This window comes from Uloborus diversus, chromosome 1 (genome assembly GCF_026930045.1).
Source record: "Uloborus diversus isolate 005 chromosome 1, Udiv.v.3.1, whole genome shotgun sequence".
Taxonomy (NCBI): domain Eukaryota; kingdom Metazoa; phylum Arthropoda; class Arachnida; order Araneae; family Uloboridae; genus Uloborus; species Uloborus diversus.
This window is the reverse complement of record NC_072731.1, coordinates 17,210,570-17,226,794: the sequence shown is the minus strand read 5'-3', so window position 1 is coordinate 17,226,794 and position 16,225 is coordinate 17,210,570.

Genomic DNA, 16,225 nt, shown 5'->3' with positions numbered 1-16,225 from the left:
TCTTGCAAATTTTTTCCAAGAACAGACTTAGCAAAATAGAAATCAGAAAAAACAGAAATATCATAGTATATTTCTTTCTTGTTTGTTAAACATGAGGAAGTAACAAGAAAAAAAGGCTTTTTCTTGAAAATTTTAAGATAAATCATTCAATTTTAAAATTAATCAAAAACGATAAGTAGAAATTTCATTAAATATAAATAACAATATATAACTGTAATTTTGACCGATAAGATGTCACAACACGCATGCGCATTTATCACGAATCACAACGATCGCGTCTGGTAAACTGGTAAACATGTTTCTATTTTATTTCGAGTAAGTTGACAGCGAAAATATTTCATGTCAATAGTTATTGCATTGTTTTTTGTCTCACCAGTATTAGTGCTTCGCTTGTAAGGCATCCTTTTCTGCCCCTGACCAACAAACCACGTTATAATTAAAACATTTACCTCAAATGCGAAAAGTTGAAAAGTATTTTATCCTGTCTGCAAGTTTTATATCTCTTCGTGTAATTTAAACATCATTGCAATGTTTTTAAACAACAAAGTTTCCCTTTTAATTATTTTTAAGCATTAATTGGGAAGTTTTATAATTCAATAAAATACATTGATAAAACTACGAGAAATCAGTGTTATTGTTTACCGCAATAGTAATTGAAAAGTTATTATACTAGTGTAGAGATCGTGAGCCCTTTTGCACTGGAAAACCACTGCATTTGGCTAAAACTTACACTAGCAGAATATAAATGGCTGCTGTTTCATACTTCTGTATCTGTGTAAACCCACCGAAAAAGCTACTTATTTTTGCAACTTTAAACTTGAAACCTTAGGTTTGCGATATAATGAAGGAAAAGCGGTGAGTAGCTCCCATGATTTGTACCGGAGATCAAGTTTGGTTCACTGGGCCGATCCAGTGTGCGCCGCACAAGGGCGGCTGCAGGCCGCATCATATAGTTCTTATAATCAAGCAAAATTCCTCAAGAATTTCTCACATGATAACTTATAATTAGTAGAATAAATATGCTGATTTTTAAATGTTCAACTATCAAAGTATGTGTCGATTTCCCGACAGCATAGCATAGTTTTAAAAAAATAGAATGTTAGGGAACATTGTGTTGGTTTATTGTCCATTACTATGTACTCTTAACGCATATGCTTCATTTGGTTGCAAAGTTTGACAGAACCTGTAATCAGGCATGGATACAGGGGAGGAGAAAAGCCCCCTTCTGAAGCATGAAATGGTGGCGTCTAAAAAGAGAACCTAGGGCGGCCACTAATGTTTACCGCCGGAATTTTTATAGACCTAAACAATGAAGACATATTTTATTTATTAAAAAAAAGCAATACTGATTAGATACTCTCGCAAGCAATTCAAACAACAAACTACGTAACAAACTCTGTGTTTAACAATCGTGGATGCGTGGAGAGAAAGTGGAAAATTGCGACTCCCTTGAGAGTAACTTATATGCATGACAAATCAAGATGTTGTACTTTTCCCCTTTTACGACAATTTTTCCGATTAAAATCTTGAATGAACTGCCCGGTTTCAGATCAGGTAGGAGGACAGGGCCCTTGCCCCGGGAAGCAAATTTAAATGTAGCTCCGAAACGAAGATCCAAAAGGATGCCATGACCTCCTTGACGAAACTAAACAAGGCTTAAAATTGCGTTTCTAGGACTTAACTTTCGGAAAATTTCGCTGGTTGAACCATTGATCCTAAGGATCCAATTAAGTCTCTGATTCACCTCTTCCACCTTAACTTAATCAAACATAGCCTAAAAATGTTGACTCCAAAATCCAAAACGTGTTTTCAGATGACAACCTTCCTATCATCAAACGTCATATAAAATTGCTTTGGCATTTTTCGAAATTTTTGCAGTGGAGGACCCCGAAATCCATTTGCAAACATTACTACCAAAGACAGTCTCAATTAGCGTCTTTAGAGAAGCCCCTAATTCCACCCCCTCTCATTTAACGTATTGAAAAAGAAACTAAAATTGCGTTTTTCAAACATCAGTTTCAAGAACTTTTGGGGAAAGACCCCGGATCCCCCTTTTCTCCAACGCAATCACTATACCTGAAAATTTTGTTTTTAGACGGTTCCTTGGAGCCGCAGCTTCCTGGCTAAACTAGGCTGCCTAAATTGAAATTGACTTCAGTTTCAAAAACACAGTTCGTGAGGGCACACTGAACCCCCGCCCACTCTTAGTCCCATCGTTATCAAACAATGTATAAAATAGGATTTTGGGACTTTTATTTCTAAAGAATTCCGGAGGAGAACTGCCAGGCTTATGTCACTTTTCACGGCGCTAGGGCATATCCATCGATCATCGAGGGGAGGTGGACAAAAGTCTATAGTTATATTTTTCAGATATTAAAGTTGAAAAATATCTGGAAGATCTGTAAAAACTTCCCAGTTTTGTTAACGTCACCAAAGATAATATAAAATTGCGATTTTAGAAATATCCGCTTAAGTGCTCCAAAATCCTTCTTTCCCAAAAATAGCCTATAATGGATTTCAGTTCCAAAAAAATATTTTGGTTTGGAATATTTTCACGTTTCCCCTATTGTTTTCTAATCTAGCCAAAAACGGGTTTTTGAAAAAATAGTGCCGAGAAATTATTGGAGGATAGCCGCCAGATCCCCTACCGTCACCAAAGACGGCCTAAATTTGCGTTTTAAACTTATATTTCGACATTTTTCGATGGGAGACTATTGAATCTCCCATCCTCTTGCAACGTCAACAAAGATAACCCAAAATTGCAGGTTTAAAATTTCAGTTTCGGAGATTTTTCGGGAAGAATGCCGATCCTTCCTAAGCTACGGTCTTAAAAAATAGCTTCAAATTGATTTCAATTTTGAAATAATTTTAGGAAAGAACTACAACATTACTTTCACCTAAAATCTCGAAAAAGTTCCTGTAATTGCGATATTTGACTTCAATTTTGAAAATTTCTCCATGCACCTTGAATATACTTGACTCTTTTGTCCTTGCAACCAAACACAACTAAAGTTCAACTAAAAATATTACGCCAATTTCGATAATTTCCTTGGAGCAATCCTCCTCCCCTGAACCCCTGACACCTCTCCCCACGCTTCCCCTTCCTTCGTCCCTTCTCTGATGTCACCGAAGAAATACTATAAAATGCGAAAAGTAACAACGTACAAAAAAAAGCACGAATTCGCAGATGGTAATCTGCGAATTTGTGCTTTTTATATGTTGTTACTTTTCGTTTCTTTACAAAAGCACAAAGGTATTTATTTATCTTACTATAAAATGCGTTTTTACGACTAGTAAATTTTGGTATATATATAACTTTCTTTAAAGATATAAATTGCACATATTTTCTTACTATAAAAAATTTCTCCCTTTTTATAAGATCATTCTTCTGTTCCTTCCCCCCCCCCTTTTTTTAAATTCAAACTTGGTGTAGAAATTTAAAGAAAGATTTATATAGACGTTAAAGATTAGTCAAAATATGCAAATTACTCTTGAGGGGCAGCATATTAGGTCCTTGCACACGGGCGGCCGACACCCTAGGATCGGCCCTGTTGGTTCATCCGGGTGAAAGACAACAGTATTCAGCAGTTCTCTCACACGGCCAGTGTTACTGTTGCCTTGGTACTGTGGCAAGTAGTTAGTAGAGTCGGTTCTTCTCCCCAGATAAAGGGGGGGAACCGAGGAGGTTGTTCTCTTAACTTCAGCCCAACAATATTGTAACGGATTCGGTGCGACTTCCACTTTCTTGAAAGGATGACACAGTTCTTGATAAAAACACAGGAAATTTATTTACACTATGTACAGGAAATATCATCAACAACTGCTAAATTATTCATCAGCAATTAAGCAATTATCACACAACACCGTAAACTCAACGTTTACACACGTATTTACTTCCAAATACGAAAACAATACTGCGAAATGCCTCGCAATAAACAGAGCAAAAATGCTCTCAGTTCGAAATATCAATCGAAACTCACTGTTTATCCATCGCTAACGGCTTATATAGACACCGAAAAGAAATTTCTCAAATATTCCACACGCTTCTTTCGGCTTCCCGAAATGCGTAGACCGTTATCAATGAAAAGAAAAGAAAATAGGGGTCGTATACTTTAGCCGAATGAAAAAGGGGTTGTATATTCATTACGGGAAACTATTTACAGGTTACGTTACTACAATAATTACTATTTACAGGATTTGTAACATTGCCCCCTTCCTAAGGACTGCACGTCCCGGGCAGTACAATCCCCAGAAAGGGTGCAAAACTTCTATCACAAGTTTACAAATATACACATTAATTAATAACTAACAGATACAGAAAACACAATAATAACAAGAAATATTACTAAACATTAAAAGCAAAAAATTATCTACAACTTTTATGTTATCAACCATGGTTGTTTACGTAATACTCATGAACTATGGCCATAGTATGGGGCTAACCGATCATAATGTACAACCCTAGGTTTTGCATTAGGTGATTTTTGGATCCTAACTACGACGTCATTTAGTCGGTTAAGGACTTTGTAGGGTCCATCCCAATGCGACTGCAATTTGGGTGACAAACCTTTCCGTCGGATGGGATTCCATAACCAAACCTTGTCGCCTTCGTTGAATTCATGTCCAGTAGACCTTGTGTCGTATCGGGTCTTCATCTTCTCCGTCGCGATGTTGATTCGCTCCCGTGCGAAGTTATGAACGTCTTCCAACCGGGCCTGGAGATCCTGGATGTACTCCTCAGGCGATGAAGGCGCATCCGGAGGACGACCGAAGACGAGATCACAAGGTAGCCGGAGCTCTCGTCCGAAGAGCATCTGAGATGGGGCATATCCGGTAGTCTCGTGGACAGCACTGCGGTAGGCCAGCAGGAACAAAGGCAGCTTCTTGTCCCAATCCTGTTGATTTCTGTATACCATAAGTGAGAGATTATTCAGGATTGTGCGGTTAAATCTCTCCACCATGCCGTCCGATTGTGGGTGTAGTGGTGTTGTCCTAGTTTTCTCAATTCCGAAAATTTGACATAGGCCCTTAAACACAGCAGAGATGAAATTCCTCCCTTGATCGGAATGAATCTGCAAAGGTGTTCCATATCTCGAGATCCAATGTTGGACTAGAGTCTCTGCTACGGTGGTAGCCTCTTGATCTGGAATGGGATATGCTTCCGGCCATTTGGTGAAGTAGTCGATGGAAACAAGAATGTATTTGTTCCCATCAGCAGTCCTTGGTAGAGGACCCAGGATGTCGATCCCAATTCGTTCGAAAGGAGCTCCAACGTTGTACAGATGTAGCTTCCCTCTGCTTCTCTTCTTTGGTCCTTTACGAGCAGCACAGGCGTCACAAGAATGGCACCACTTCTCCACGTCATCCTTCGCCTTGCTCCAGAAGAAGCGTTCCCGAACTTTATTGAGGGTTTTCAAGACACCAAAATGTCCTCCAGTCGCACTACTATGTATTTCTTTCAGAACATCTGAAATCCTTGATCGGGGAAGTAGTAACTGCCACCTAGATGTTTTGCCGTCGTCAGATTCCCATTTCCGGTGTAGCACGCCGTTCCGTAAATGGAGTGAGTTCCATAAAGCCCAGTATCTTTTTGTTGCAGGACTGAAGATGGAAACGTCCTGCCAGCTAGGGCGTCGACTGTCACTTTCCATGAACTCTAAAATTGGTTTTATGTCGGGGTCTTCAAGTTGATCTTTTCGAACTTGGTCGTCACTCCATGGATCAGGTTCTGATGATATTGGAGTCACAGTCACCTGATAGGCGGTAGGGCTAGTCGTTCCATACTGTTTCTCGATTCGGGAACAATAGTGGCAGTTCTCAGGACAGGGTCTCCTTGATAAAGCGTCAGCATTACCGTGAGATAACCCTTTTCGATGCTTGATCTCCATGTCATATTCCTGGAGCCGCTGTATCCATCTGGCTATCTGACCTTCCGGATTTTTGAAGTTCAAAAGCCAAGTTAATGAGGCATGATCTGTCCGAAGCAGAAATTTTCGGCCGTAGAGGTAATGATGGAAGTGTTCTACAGCTTTCACTATGGCCAGTAACTCCTTTCTGGTGACGCAGTAATTCCGCTCCGACTTTGATAAGCATTTGCTCCAGTAAGCGATGACATGTTCATTTCCGTCAATTTCTTGGGATAAAACAGCTCCGATGCCTTCGTTGCTCGCATCAGTGTCTAGGATGAAGGATTTTTCATTCTGAGGATAGGCGAGGATAGGCGTCGATGTTAAAGCCTCCATCAGTCGTAGAAATGCATCTTCGCATTCTTTGGACCATTCAAACTTTTGCTTGCTCTCCGTCAGCTTATGCAAAGGTCGTGCAATGTTGGAAAAACCCTTCACAAACTTCCTATAGTACGTGCAGAGCCCCAGAAAACTTCGCAGCTGATGGATGTTTTCGGGACGACTCCAACTCTTGACCGCGGATACCTTTTCTGGATCGGTTTGTACACCCTCAGAAAAGATGATGTGACCAAGGTAGTTCACTTCCCGGCGGAACAAATTACATTTGGACGGGCTTAACTTCAGATTGGCTTCCTTAAGCTTTTGCAGCACCTTCCTAAGATTTGCCAGATGTTCTTCGAAACTGCGTCCCACGATGATGATATCGTCTAAGTAGACCAGACAGGATTCGTAAGAAAGTCCTCTTAACACTGTCTCCATAAGACGCTCGAACGTAGCTGGTGCAGTGCAGAGGCCGAAGGGCATCACTTTAAACTGCCATAAGCCTTGTCCAGTTGTAAACGCTGTCTTCTCTCGGTCATCAGGGTGTATCTCAACCTGCCAGTAGCCGCTCTTCAAGTCCAGGGTCGAAAACCACTTGTGTCCGGAAAGAGCGTCCAAGGTGTCGTCTATCCGTGGAAGAGGGTAGCTGTCTTTCTTGGTGATTTCATTCAGCCGTCGGTAATCGACACAAAATCTGGTGGAGCCATCTTTCTTTCGGACTAAGACGATGGGAGAGGCCCAAGGACTGGAAGAGGGTTCGATTACATCATTCTCATTCATCTCTTTCAGGAGGGTCTCAACCTCTTCTTTCTTGGCGAACGGTAGTCGTCTTGGATGCTGTTTAATAGGGGGGTGTTCTCCAGTGTAAATCCTATGCTGCGTTAAATTCGTACGGCCAACATCCTCCGATGTAGATGAAAACAGATGCTTGAAGTCATCCACCAATTGTTCCGCAGCAGTTCTTTGATCTGTCGATAACGGCCCACTCCCAATTAACTTTGATGTCAAGGACTCGGAAGACACAGTCTCGGGGGAATTGATTCTTCTAATGATGCAGTTTACTGGAGTACAAGTTGCCAACACTTCACCTTTTCGGATATTCCTTGGCCTTTCACTCACGTTGGCGACTCTCACAGGAATTACATCCTTAGAAAGGTCCACAAGCGTAGATGCTACCAGCACTCCTTTTAGGCTATTGCTTAGGTTAGGGTATTCAATGAGTCCAAATCGAAAACTATTGCTTTCTTCAAGGGAGCCAGGTATTAATGATTCTGACCTTGAGGGAATCGATAAATCTGTTTGGGCTATTATTTGATGAGCGGATTTTACATCACTTTCTGCAGGGAAAAAGGCTATGTCTTCTCTCATCGAGTGCAGCTCATTAGTCTTGAAGTCGAGAGTGAAGTCATATTTCTTCAAAAAGTCCAATCCGAGAATGAAGGGGTCCGTGATATTAGCGACGAATGCCGTATGATGGTAGGTGGTATTCCCAAACACTATTTCCAAGTCCACTTTACCGTCAATCTCGATTTTGTCACCTGTCACAGTCTGGAGACTTACGCGTGGCGATGTCCACAGCAGTTTCAATCCAAATTCACGAGCCATATCTGTCCTAATGATTGTCACATTGGCTCCAGTGTCGACAATCAGTCTGCAGGGGTTCCCATTTACATGTGCGTAAATGAAAAGTCCATCACTGCCACTACTAGAAGAGGAAATCTGCAGAGCTCTGGTGGTGGTGATTTCCTTCCCTCGCGTATCTTGGCAAGCCGGACAACTCCTTCGCAGGTGTCCTTCACTACCGCATTTCCAGCACTTCTGCTCTTGTTTCTTTTGGGCTGTTATGCTGCTCAGATGTCTCTCCAAGTCACCGAGTTGTCTCTCAAGTTCAGCGAGGTTGGACGACCTGGAATCAGGCTAATCAGCTTCCTGAGTCCGGATTCGATGGCTAACCACACGGGTTGCTTCTTGGGCGGCTTCGTATCTCATCGCATACACAACAGCAGAATTCAGGTCTTTGACATCCGCCATCCGTAGAGCTTTCTGGATTTCCGGATCTCGAACCCCGTCGATGTAATAGTTGAGTGCCAGGTTGTCTCGAACATCGGCAGGACAGTCACAAAAAGCAAGATGAGACAGTCTCTCGATGTCCGCCGCGAGCTCGTGCAGGGTTTCCCCGGTTTTCTGGAAACGGGACTTCAACTGGAGTCGGCTGAAATCTTTCTGGCACTTCTCACCGAAGCGAAGCTCCAACGCAGATGTGAGGGCGGCGAAATCCAGGCGCTGGCCGTCCGGAAGGGTCTGAAGAATGTCCGCTGCGTCACCTCTCAGGGATGCTGCAAGATGGCAGGCCTTGGTAGCAGAGTCCCATCCGTTCGCTTCCGCCACTATCATGAACTGAGTTTTGTAAACCTGCCACGAAGTTTTCCCATCAAAGGTGGCAAGTTTAATGGACGGTCGAGCAACCGATGTGGGAGCGCCAAACTGTACAGAGCTGCTTTCCGCGGTCGCCAATCTCCTTTCCAGGTCTTTAAAGATGTCTTCTTTAAGTTGATGAAATTTTCTATCTTCTTCTTCCAGTTTATTTTCTACAGCATTGCGTCGGCCTTCAACGGAACTTAATTTTTCTTCAAATTTCTCTTCGATTTTATTTTCCACTGCGATGAATCGGCCTTCAACTGCCTCAAACTTTCCTTCAATAGCATCAACTCGATGCTCTATCTCATTAAATTTATTTTCCATCACGGTCTTTACCGAAGTAAGATCGTTTTTAATTTCCTCTTGGTTAGGAACTAGGTCATTTTTCAGCACCGTTAAATCACTTTTCAATTGGTTTTGATTAGCCGCCATATCATTTTTTAATTGTTCTTGATTAGCTGCCATATCATTTTTTTAATTGTTCTTGATTAGCTGCCATATCATTTTTTAATTGTTCTTGATTAGCTGTAAAACTTGCAGTCAAGTCACTTTTTAATTGTTCTTGATTAGCCGCCATATCACTCTTCACAGAGTTGATTGCATCAAGCAGTTGTTTTAATTGTTCATCCATTGCGTGAGTAATCACCATAAAAATAAAGTCAAAATTTAAAAAGTCTTTATGAAAAAATGTCCAAAGTCACGCTTACTGCAAGAAAGTCCTGAAGTAGCCCCACGTTGGGCGCCAAATTGTAACGGATTCGGTGCGACTTCCACTTTCTTGAAAGGATGACACAGTTCTTGATAAAAACACAGGAAATTTATTTACACTATGTACAGGAAATATCATCAACAACTGCTAAATTATTCATCAGCAATTAAGCAATTATCACACAACACCGTAAACTCAACGTTTACACACGTATTTACTTCCAAATACGAAAACAATACTGCGAAATGCCTCGCAATAAACAGAGCAAAAATGCTCTCAGTTCGAAATATCAATCGAAACTCACTGTTTATCCATCGCTAACGGCTTATATAGACACCGAAAAGAAATTTCTCAAATATTCCACACGCTTCTTTCGGCTTCCCGAAATGCGTAGACCGTTATCAATGAAAAGAAAAGAAAATAGGGGTCGTATACTTTAGCCAAATGAAAAAGGGGTTGTATATTCATTACGGGAAACTATTCACAGGTTATGTTACTACAATAATTACTATTTACAGGATTTGTAACAATATTTAAGTGCATACATACACTCAAGCCAGTGGCGGATTTGCTAGGGGGGCAGTGGGGGTGAGTCCGTGAATGTCATTTTCTAAAAACAATAATATAGAATTGAAGGAATTACTAACAATTGCTACTAATTTCAATCAAGTACATTCCACAAATTTGCTTTAAATTAAGCTTAGACAGGTAGTGTAGTCGAGGATGGATGGCGTTACCCATTTTTGAATTTGAACCTAGCCTCACTTCTCCCCCCTTTTTTGAACGTTGATAGTTTTTTTTTTTCTATATGTGTCTTCCATCCTTATTCTTCCATCAACTAAACACTATTCTAGGATGATAATACATTGCTATGATTTGGAACAGGTTTCCAACCCTGGGGGTGATAACCCCCAAAGGGGAGATTTGGCACTTCAAGGGGGCGATAAGTTCGTGAGGGGCAATTGGTATTTAAAGGACAGGGTAAGGGGGCAATTGACTCCCTGCCCCCCCCCCCCCCCCACATGACGGTTTAGGGGAGGAATGGCTTTTACTGTTTTCAACCGCCACCCCCTTGAATTTAGACTGTAAATCCGCTCCTGACTCGTGCATTTTTGGGCAAGCATAAATTAGCATTAGTAAGGAATTTTGTCCAGGCTCATGCAAGCAGAATAGAAGGAGTACCAAGTATGTGCATATTCATCAGGGACCCCATGTTCAGAACTTGGGACCTGACTTGAAACTGTTACAGAGTCAAGAAGTAAATAAAATTCATGTGCATAATCTGCTCATGCGGATAATTGAGGTGGAGCCTGGCTGAGCTCTGACGGCCATGAGACTGGTGCAAGCATGCTTGTACTGTGTGGTGCAAATATAAGTTGCGCCATTGTGCCCAGGTTTGCAATTTCGTCCACTTTTCTGTACGAAGTCTGCGTCGGTTAAACAAATTGTACAAAATGAATTAAATATCCAGTGGGTTTCCATTGATTCATACAATTTACGATGGTGTAATAGAATGTTATTGTTATCATGTGCCAGCTAGGCTGGTAATTTGGGATGTGCTGTTTTACTTTTCCAACCGTAACTTAATTTGGTGTGAAGTCTGACTTCCATAGTGCACACATGCCATAAGAACCCGTTTATAGGGTAGGCAATAGTGATGAGCATAATCGAGATCTTTTGATAATTGAGATCTCAGGAATCGAGTATTTCTGTTAATCAAGATCTTTTGAAATCGAGAACTTCAGCAATTGACAATAGAGATCTTTTGAAATCGAGAACCCGAAAGATTGATAATCGAGAACTCGAAGGATTGATAATAGAGATCTTTTGAAATCAAGAACTGATATTTAGTTCTTATATCATTAATCGCTCATTTTCTCTTCAATTTGAATGATGAATTCGGTGGGGGAAAAGTTTGGTAGTTTGAGAAAAAATTGTCAATTTATTTTTAAAAAGCTACTTCCTAGATTTTGATTTCATGTTACTTTTTATATCATTCAATTATAGAATGAATGCAGAAATGAATTACTTTTGCTTTGTAAAGCAAATTTAAATGAATTAAATATGTATTTTTTCGAGAATTTTCTTGTTTTGCTACTATTTGTCGGGCTACGACATTTTGATATGCAGTGAGCGCGGGTTAAATGAATCAGTGGTTAATTGAATCAGCCACTTTCATGAATCAAATTGTCAAAAACAGAACGAAATACAGCATTAACATGAAAAAATTGCCGCTTATTTGAATTACAAACGGTTCTTATATGAATCAAACAAAAACAACTAACCATTTCCCAAAACTACTACAGTATATTTCCCTCTAATACGGACACTAACGAGACAAATTTTTTTGTCCGCAATAGCGAGGTGTCTGCGGGACAGGGGTTTAATAATGTTATTTTCAATGGAACTGGGGAATTACAAATTGTCCGCATAAGAGGGGTGTCTGTTAGGAGGGGTTTTACTGTATTTTACAATGGTGTAGCTTTTTTTTTCTTTTCTTTTGATGAAGAAAACAGAGAATTGTTGAAGAGGACCGTATTGAACTGCTTTGGCTGGCTTGCAATAAATACGAGCATTACAGTGTTGTTTATGGGTCATTCTCCAGAAAACGTTACTTTTAAATGCAAATATTTTTCAATTTCGTTTTTAACAATATCGTTTTCTTTTTTTTTTCATTCTTACATGAAAGTGTTACTTACTAGAAGTAACCTTGAGCAATGACCCAGCTAAGTTACAAATATTTTACTCATAATTTTAAAAAAAAAATCATTAAATGCCTTGTTCACGGAAAAAAAAACTTTTAACATTTAAAAGTCAAGGCCAATTTAATATCAAAGTAGTAATTTCATTACTTGTAGAAACAATCAGCAATTTTAATGATTCATGGGAATATAATATTAAGCTCTCTTAATTAAAGTACGTCTTAAGTAGTAGTTTCAAATGTATGTTAAAAAATAGTGTTTAGAAAATTTGAGGATATACAGGCAATTTATAATTTTGGTAGAATGCCTAATATTGATGTATTTCCCCTCCATCATTTATTTTCACCTCAGAAATAATGACATCAATAAGGTCTGTCACGGAGGTGAGGAATTTTCCATTAATATTTACCTAATGGTTACATTTTTCAGGGAAAAAATTTTTTCCTTCGTTTCCACAATCTGCACATGTTAAGCTTATGAAAACGTGTTCACTTATTTTTTTACATTAATTTACGTCCCTGAAATTTAAGTTATGGAGGTGAGAAATCAGAATAACCACACTAAGTTTTTTAAAGAAAAATCTATCTTGTTTTCAACAAATATCTCACAACTTCAACTATGGCTGAAAATAAACAAAGGGGATCCCTTGTATCATGGAAAATAAAATTTGATGTCATTACTGCCACGTGTGAATGAGGAATGGCATTTTGTGTTTATGTAACGGAGGTGAGAATTTATTGTGTGACATGACTCCTTGTCCTACTATAACAAACTAAAACACATTATAAAAAAAATTAAATATACTTAAACAATTATATTTGAGACACTTGTGAAAGGAAGAATGAATAAATAAGTCAGGCCCGTGTCCAGGATTTCATAAAGGGAAATGTTGAAACTTTTTGCCTTTGTAACTTACGTTGTCAAAGGAAAACTAACTATACGTGTTAATTAGTTAATTTTAGTTCGATAACTAGGCTTTTTTTTAAACGTTTTGTGTATGTTTTTTTTAAAGAAATCTTATTTGTACAGTTGAACATTTTGTAAAAGCGGTAAAAAAGGCACACATATTCCTTTTATGCCACCTAACGTTAGTTTCTTTTTTTTTTCTTTTGTTTTTCCATCAAATAACATTGAAGAGGAATTTAATGATAATAAAAATTTTATAAAAAAAAATTGCTGTTTCGCATAGAAACATTTTTCTAATGTGTGAAACGACTAATTCATCCAACACTAAAGACGTACCATAAAAAAACCTAATAGTAAGCAAAGTAACCATTTTCCCTGCCCCTATGTTTTTTTTTTTGGCTACATCATTGTCTAATATTCTTTTAAATACTTTTCCCCTGCATGCTTACAGCATTGCCGTACTCTTTAGCCATTCCTCCATCGTTAATTTTTTTAAGCACTTAGAAGCGAAGGTGCTTGGGAATCCTACAATTGAGGAAAATGTTAATTGTTAAAGATGGGGAAATATTAAAGAGGGTGAATACCGTATCAGAGTTTAACTCTAAAATTAATTAAAACTTAAAATACGTTTCGGAAAATCGTTTAATGATTCATTGATTTTTTTTTCAATGGGAGGGATGTAACCCCTAAAACCCTCCCCTTGGACACGGCTCTGCAATTATTAAGCAACATAAACAGTCACCCCAGGTGTGTGACATGTCATGAAGGTGAGAATTCACATGTTGTGAACCAAAAATATACTAAAATAAAAATTATAAATTATTATTAAAAAAATGTTGGCAGGTTTAAATAGATATTTTTTTGATAAAATTAAAAATCATTGTTAAATAAATTGTTACTTTAAGTTTGTACTGTAAAAGGCGTGTGACCAAAAAGTTACTTTTTGGAGAATGACCTTCATAAGACATGGTAACGGACATTTTTGAAAAAGAAATAATAGATAATTCTTTGTTATATTCCAAGTTCAGATGAGCTAATTTATGTATCTAAACCTTTTTTCGTTCAATTCTCCTATGTTGCGTGTGTGCATTATATGGTGTCTCAAAAAAACAAGTTACTTTTCAAGTCACACACCCTCTTAAATTTTTCCTTTTACGTCAAAACAATTGTAAAAAAAGTTTCATGTAATTTGAACAACGGCAACCAGTGCCCCCCGCCTGAAAGTGTGAACCAGCACTTGCAATGCTAGGCCAAATAAATATAACTTTTTTTAAACTCATAATTTTTGTTGGAAAACATTGCACCTATACCCCACACGCACCACTAAAACGTTTATTCAAATTAAAAAATGTTTAGTTATCCCGCACTTGGTCTAAAATTTATAATTTTCTTCAAAAAAAATTGATTTTTTTTCGGTGCATATTTTTTAAGAATGTTAGGTAAATTTTACAAAACTATCAAGCTGAAAAATTTTAACAGTAAAGTAGGTAATTAGCGTTAAACGGAAATTTTTGCTCTCCCACATAGTATTCAAAGATATGGATTTTTTCAAGGTTAAGATAAATTTTTAATTTTAAATACATTATTTTTTTATTATCCACTTGCAAGTGTTGATCTGAAAATGTGTTTAATATTTTTTTATCTACATATTTAAAAAAAATTATATGCGTTTTTTAAAAAATATAAATAGAAAAAAAATCAATTTTTTGACGAAAATTATACAATTTAGGCCAAATGTGTATACATGGCCACAAATACCTAAATGTTTTTTTACTTTGAAAATGTTTTTTCAATTTAAATTCATCATAAATGTCACATATTAAGTTTCATTTGAATGTCTTTTAATAGAAAAAAAATGCTATAGTCATGAAACATTAAACTATTCACCGGAATTTCTAGAAATATGAGTGCATGTGAAAACTCATGTCTCGCAAACGTCACACCCGTCATAAGATTTTAAACTTTTTTTTAAAAAAATTGAAAAGTCCTACAGTTTTGCTTCAACTCAATTATTCAAGCAAATGCATAGTTAAACATGATTAAAATACTTTATTAGTATTTGTTAACTGATTTAATGCTCAAAATTTGGTTTAACCATCAAAAATAGCATCTGAATGTCACACATCACAACGGAATTGCCCTTTAGCAAAATGTAGTCATAGAGATGCAGCTTTAGCTTTGGGATTAACTTAGCCAACGTTGTGTCATCTTATAAAACAAAAAAGTCATTTTATAGAAGGAGCAAATTCAAATGAAAATTTAAACAGGAAGCGATCAAGAGTTTTGAAAGCAGAAGATATTGAAGAGGCGTTATTTGAATGGTTTAAAGCTGCAAGATCAAAAAATGCTCCAATATCTAGAGCAGTTTTAGTTCTGAAAACAGATGAATTTGTCAATAGATTCGGGATAAAGGGGTTTTAAAGCAACTGACGGCTGTTTGACACGCTGGAAAGAAATGAAAGAACATTGTTTACAAAAAACAGGACGCAGACTCAGAAGCAGCTGATCGATGGGTCATTCTCAGAAAAAGCAGGAAATTTGCTGCTGATTTAAAAAAAATAAATAAATAAATAAAATTTCTCCTAATAAGTTAAATACTTAAGATTAAGTTAGATCTATCCTAAAGTAAGAATGCTATCAGTGGCGGATCCACGGCGGGTTGTAAAAAAAAAGGTTTAAATTCGAAACATTTCCGTGAAAAGATCACCAAACTCTCCCCCTCCTCCTCCTCCCAACACATCTCAAAAATCGCCTACAATTATATTTTTACGACATTAATTCCAAAACTTTTCCAGTCAACCCCCTCTCTTTAATGTCGTTGAAAATCGTCACAACTTTGAACTTTTTGATCTTTAATTTGGAAGAAATCGCCGGAATTGAAAAGTTTTTCGAAAACGTCGTTTAACGAAGAACTTCGGTTACATTTTTAGAACTTCAATTCCGAAAAAATTCCGGGGGAAAACATCAATAAAGACCCACTATCAGCACGTTTTAGAAGCTTCAGTATTGAAAAGTTGAGGGATAGCTCCTCAACCCATCCTTTCCCTTAACCCTACCGAAGATGACCAACCATCGCATTTCAAGTCTCCAATTTCGAACAATGTCCGCTGAAAAGTTTCAAACACCGTTCCTTCCCTCTGCGTCATAAAAGATGGCTTACAACTGCGTTTTCAGGACTACAGTTTCGAAAAGTTTCCGGAGAGGAGCCCCCATGTCCTTCTTTCCTCATCTTTCAACATCATCAAAGATCGGCTAAAACAACG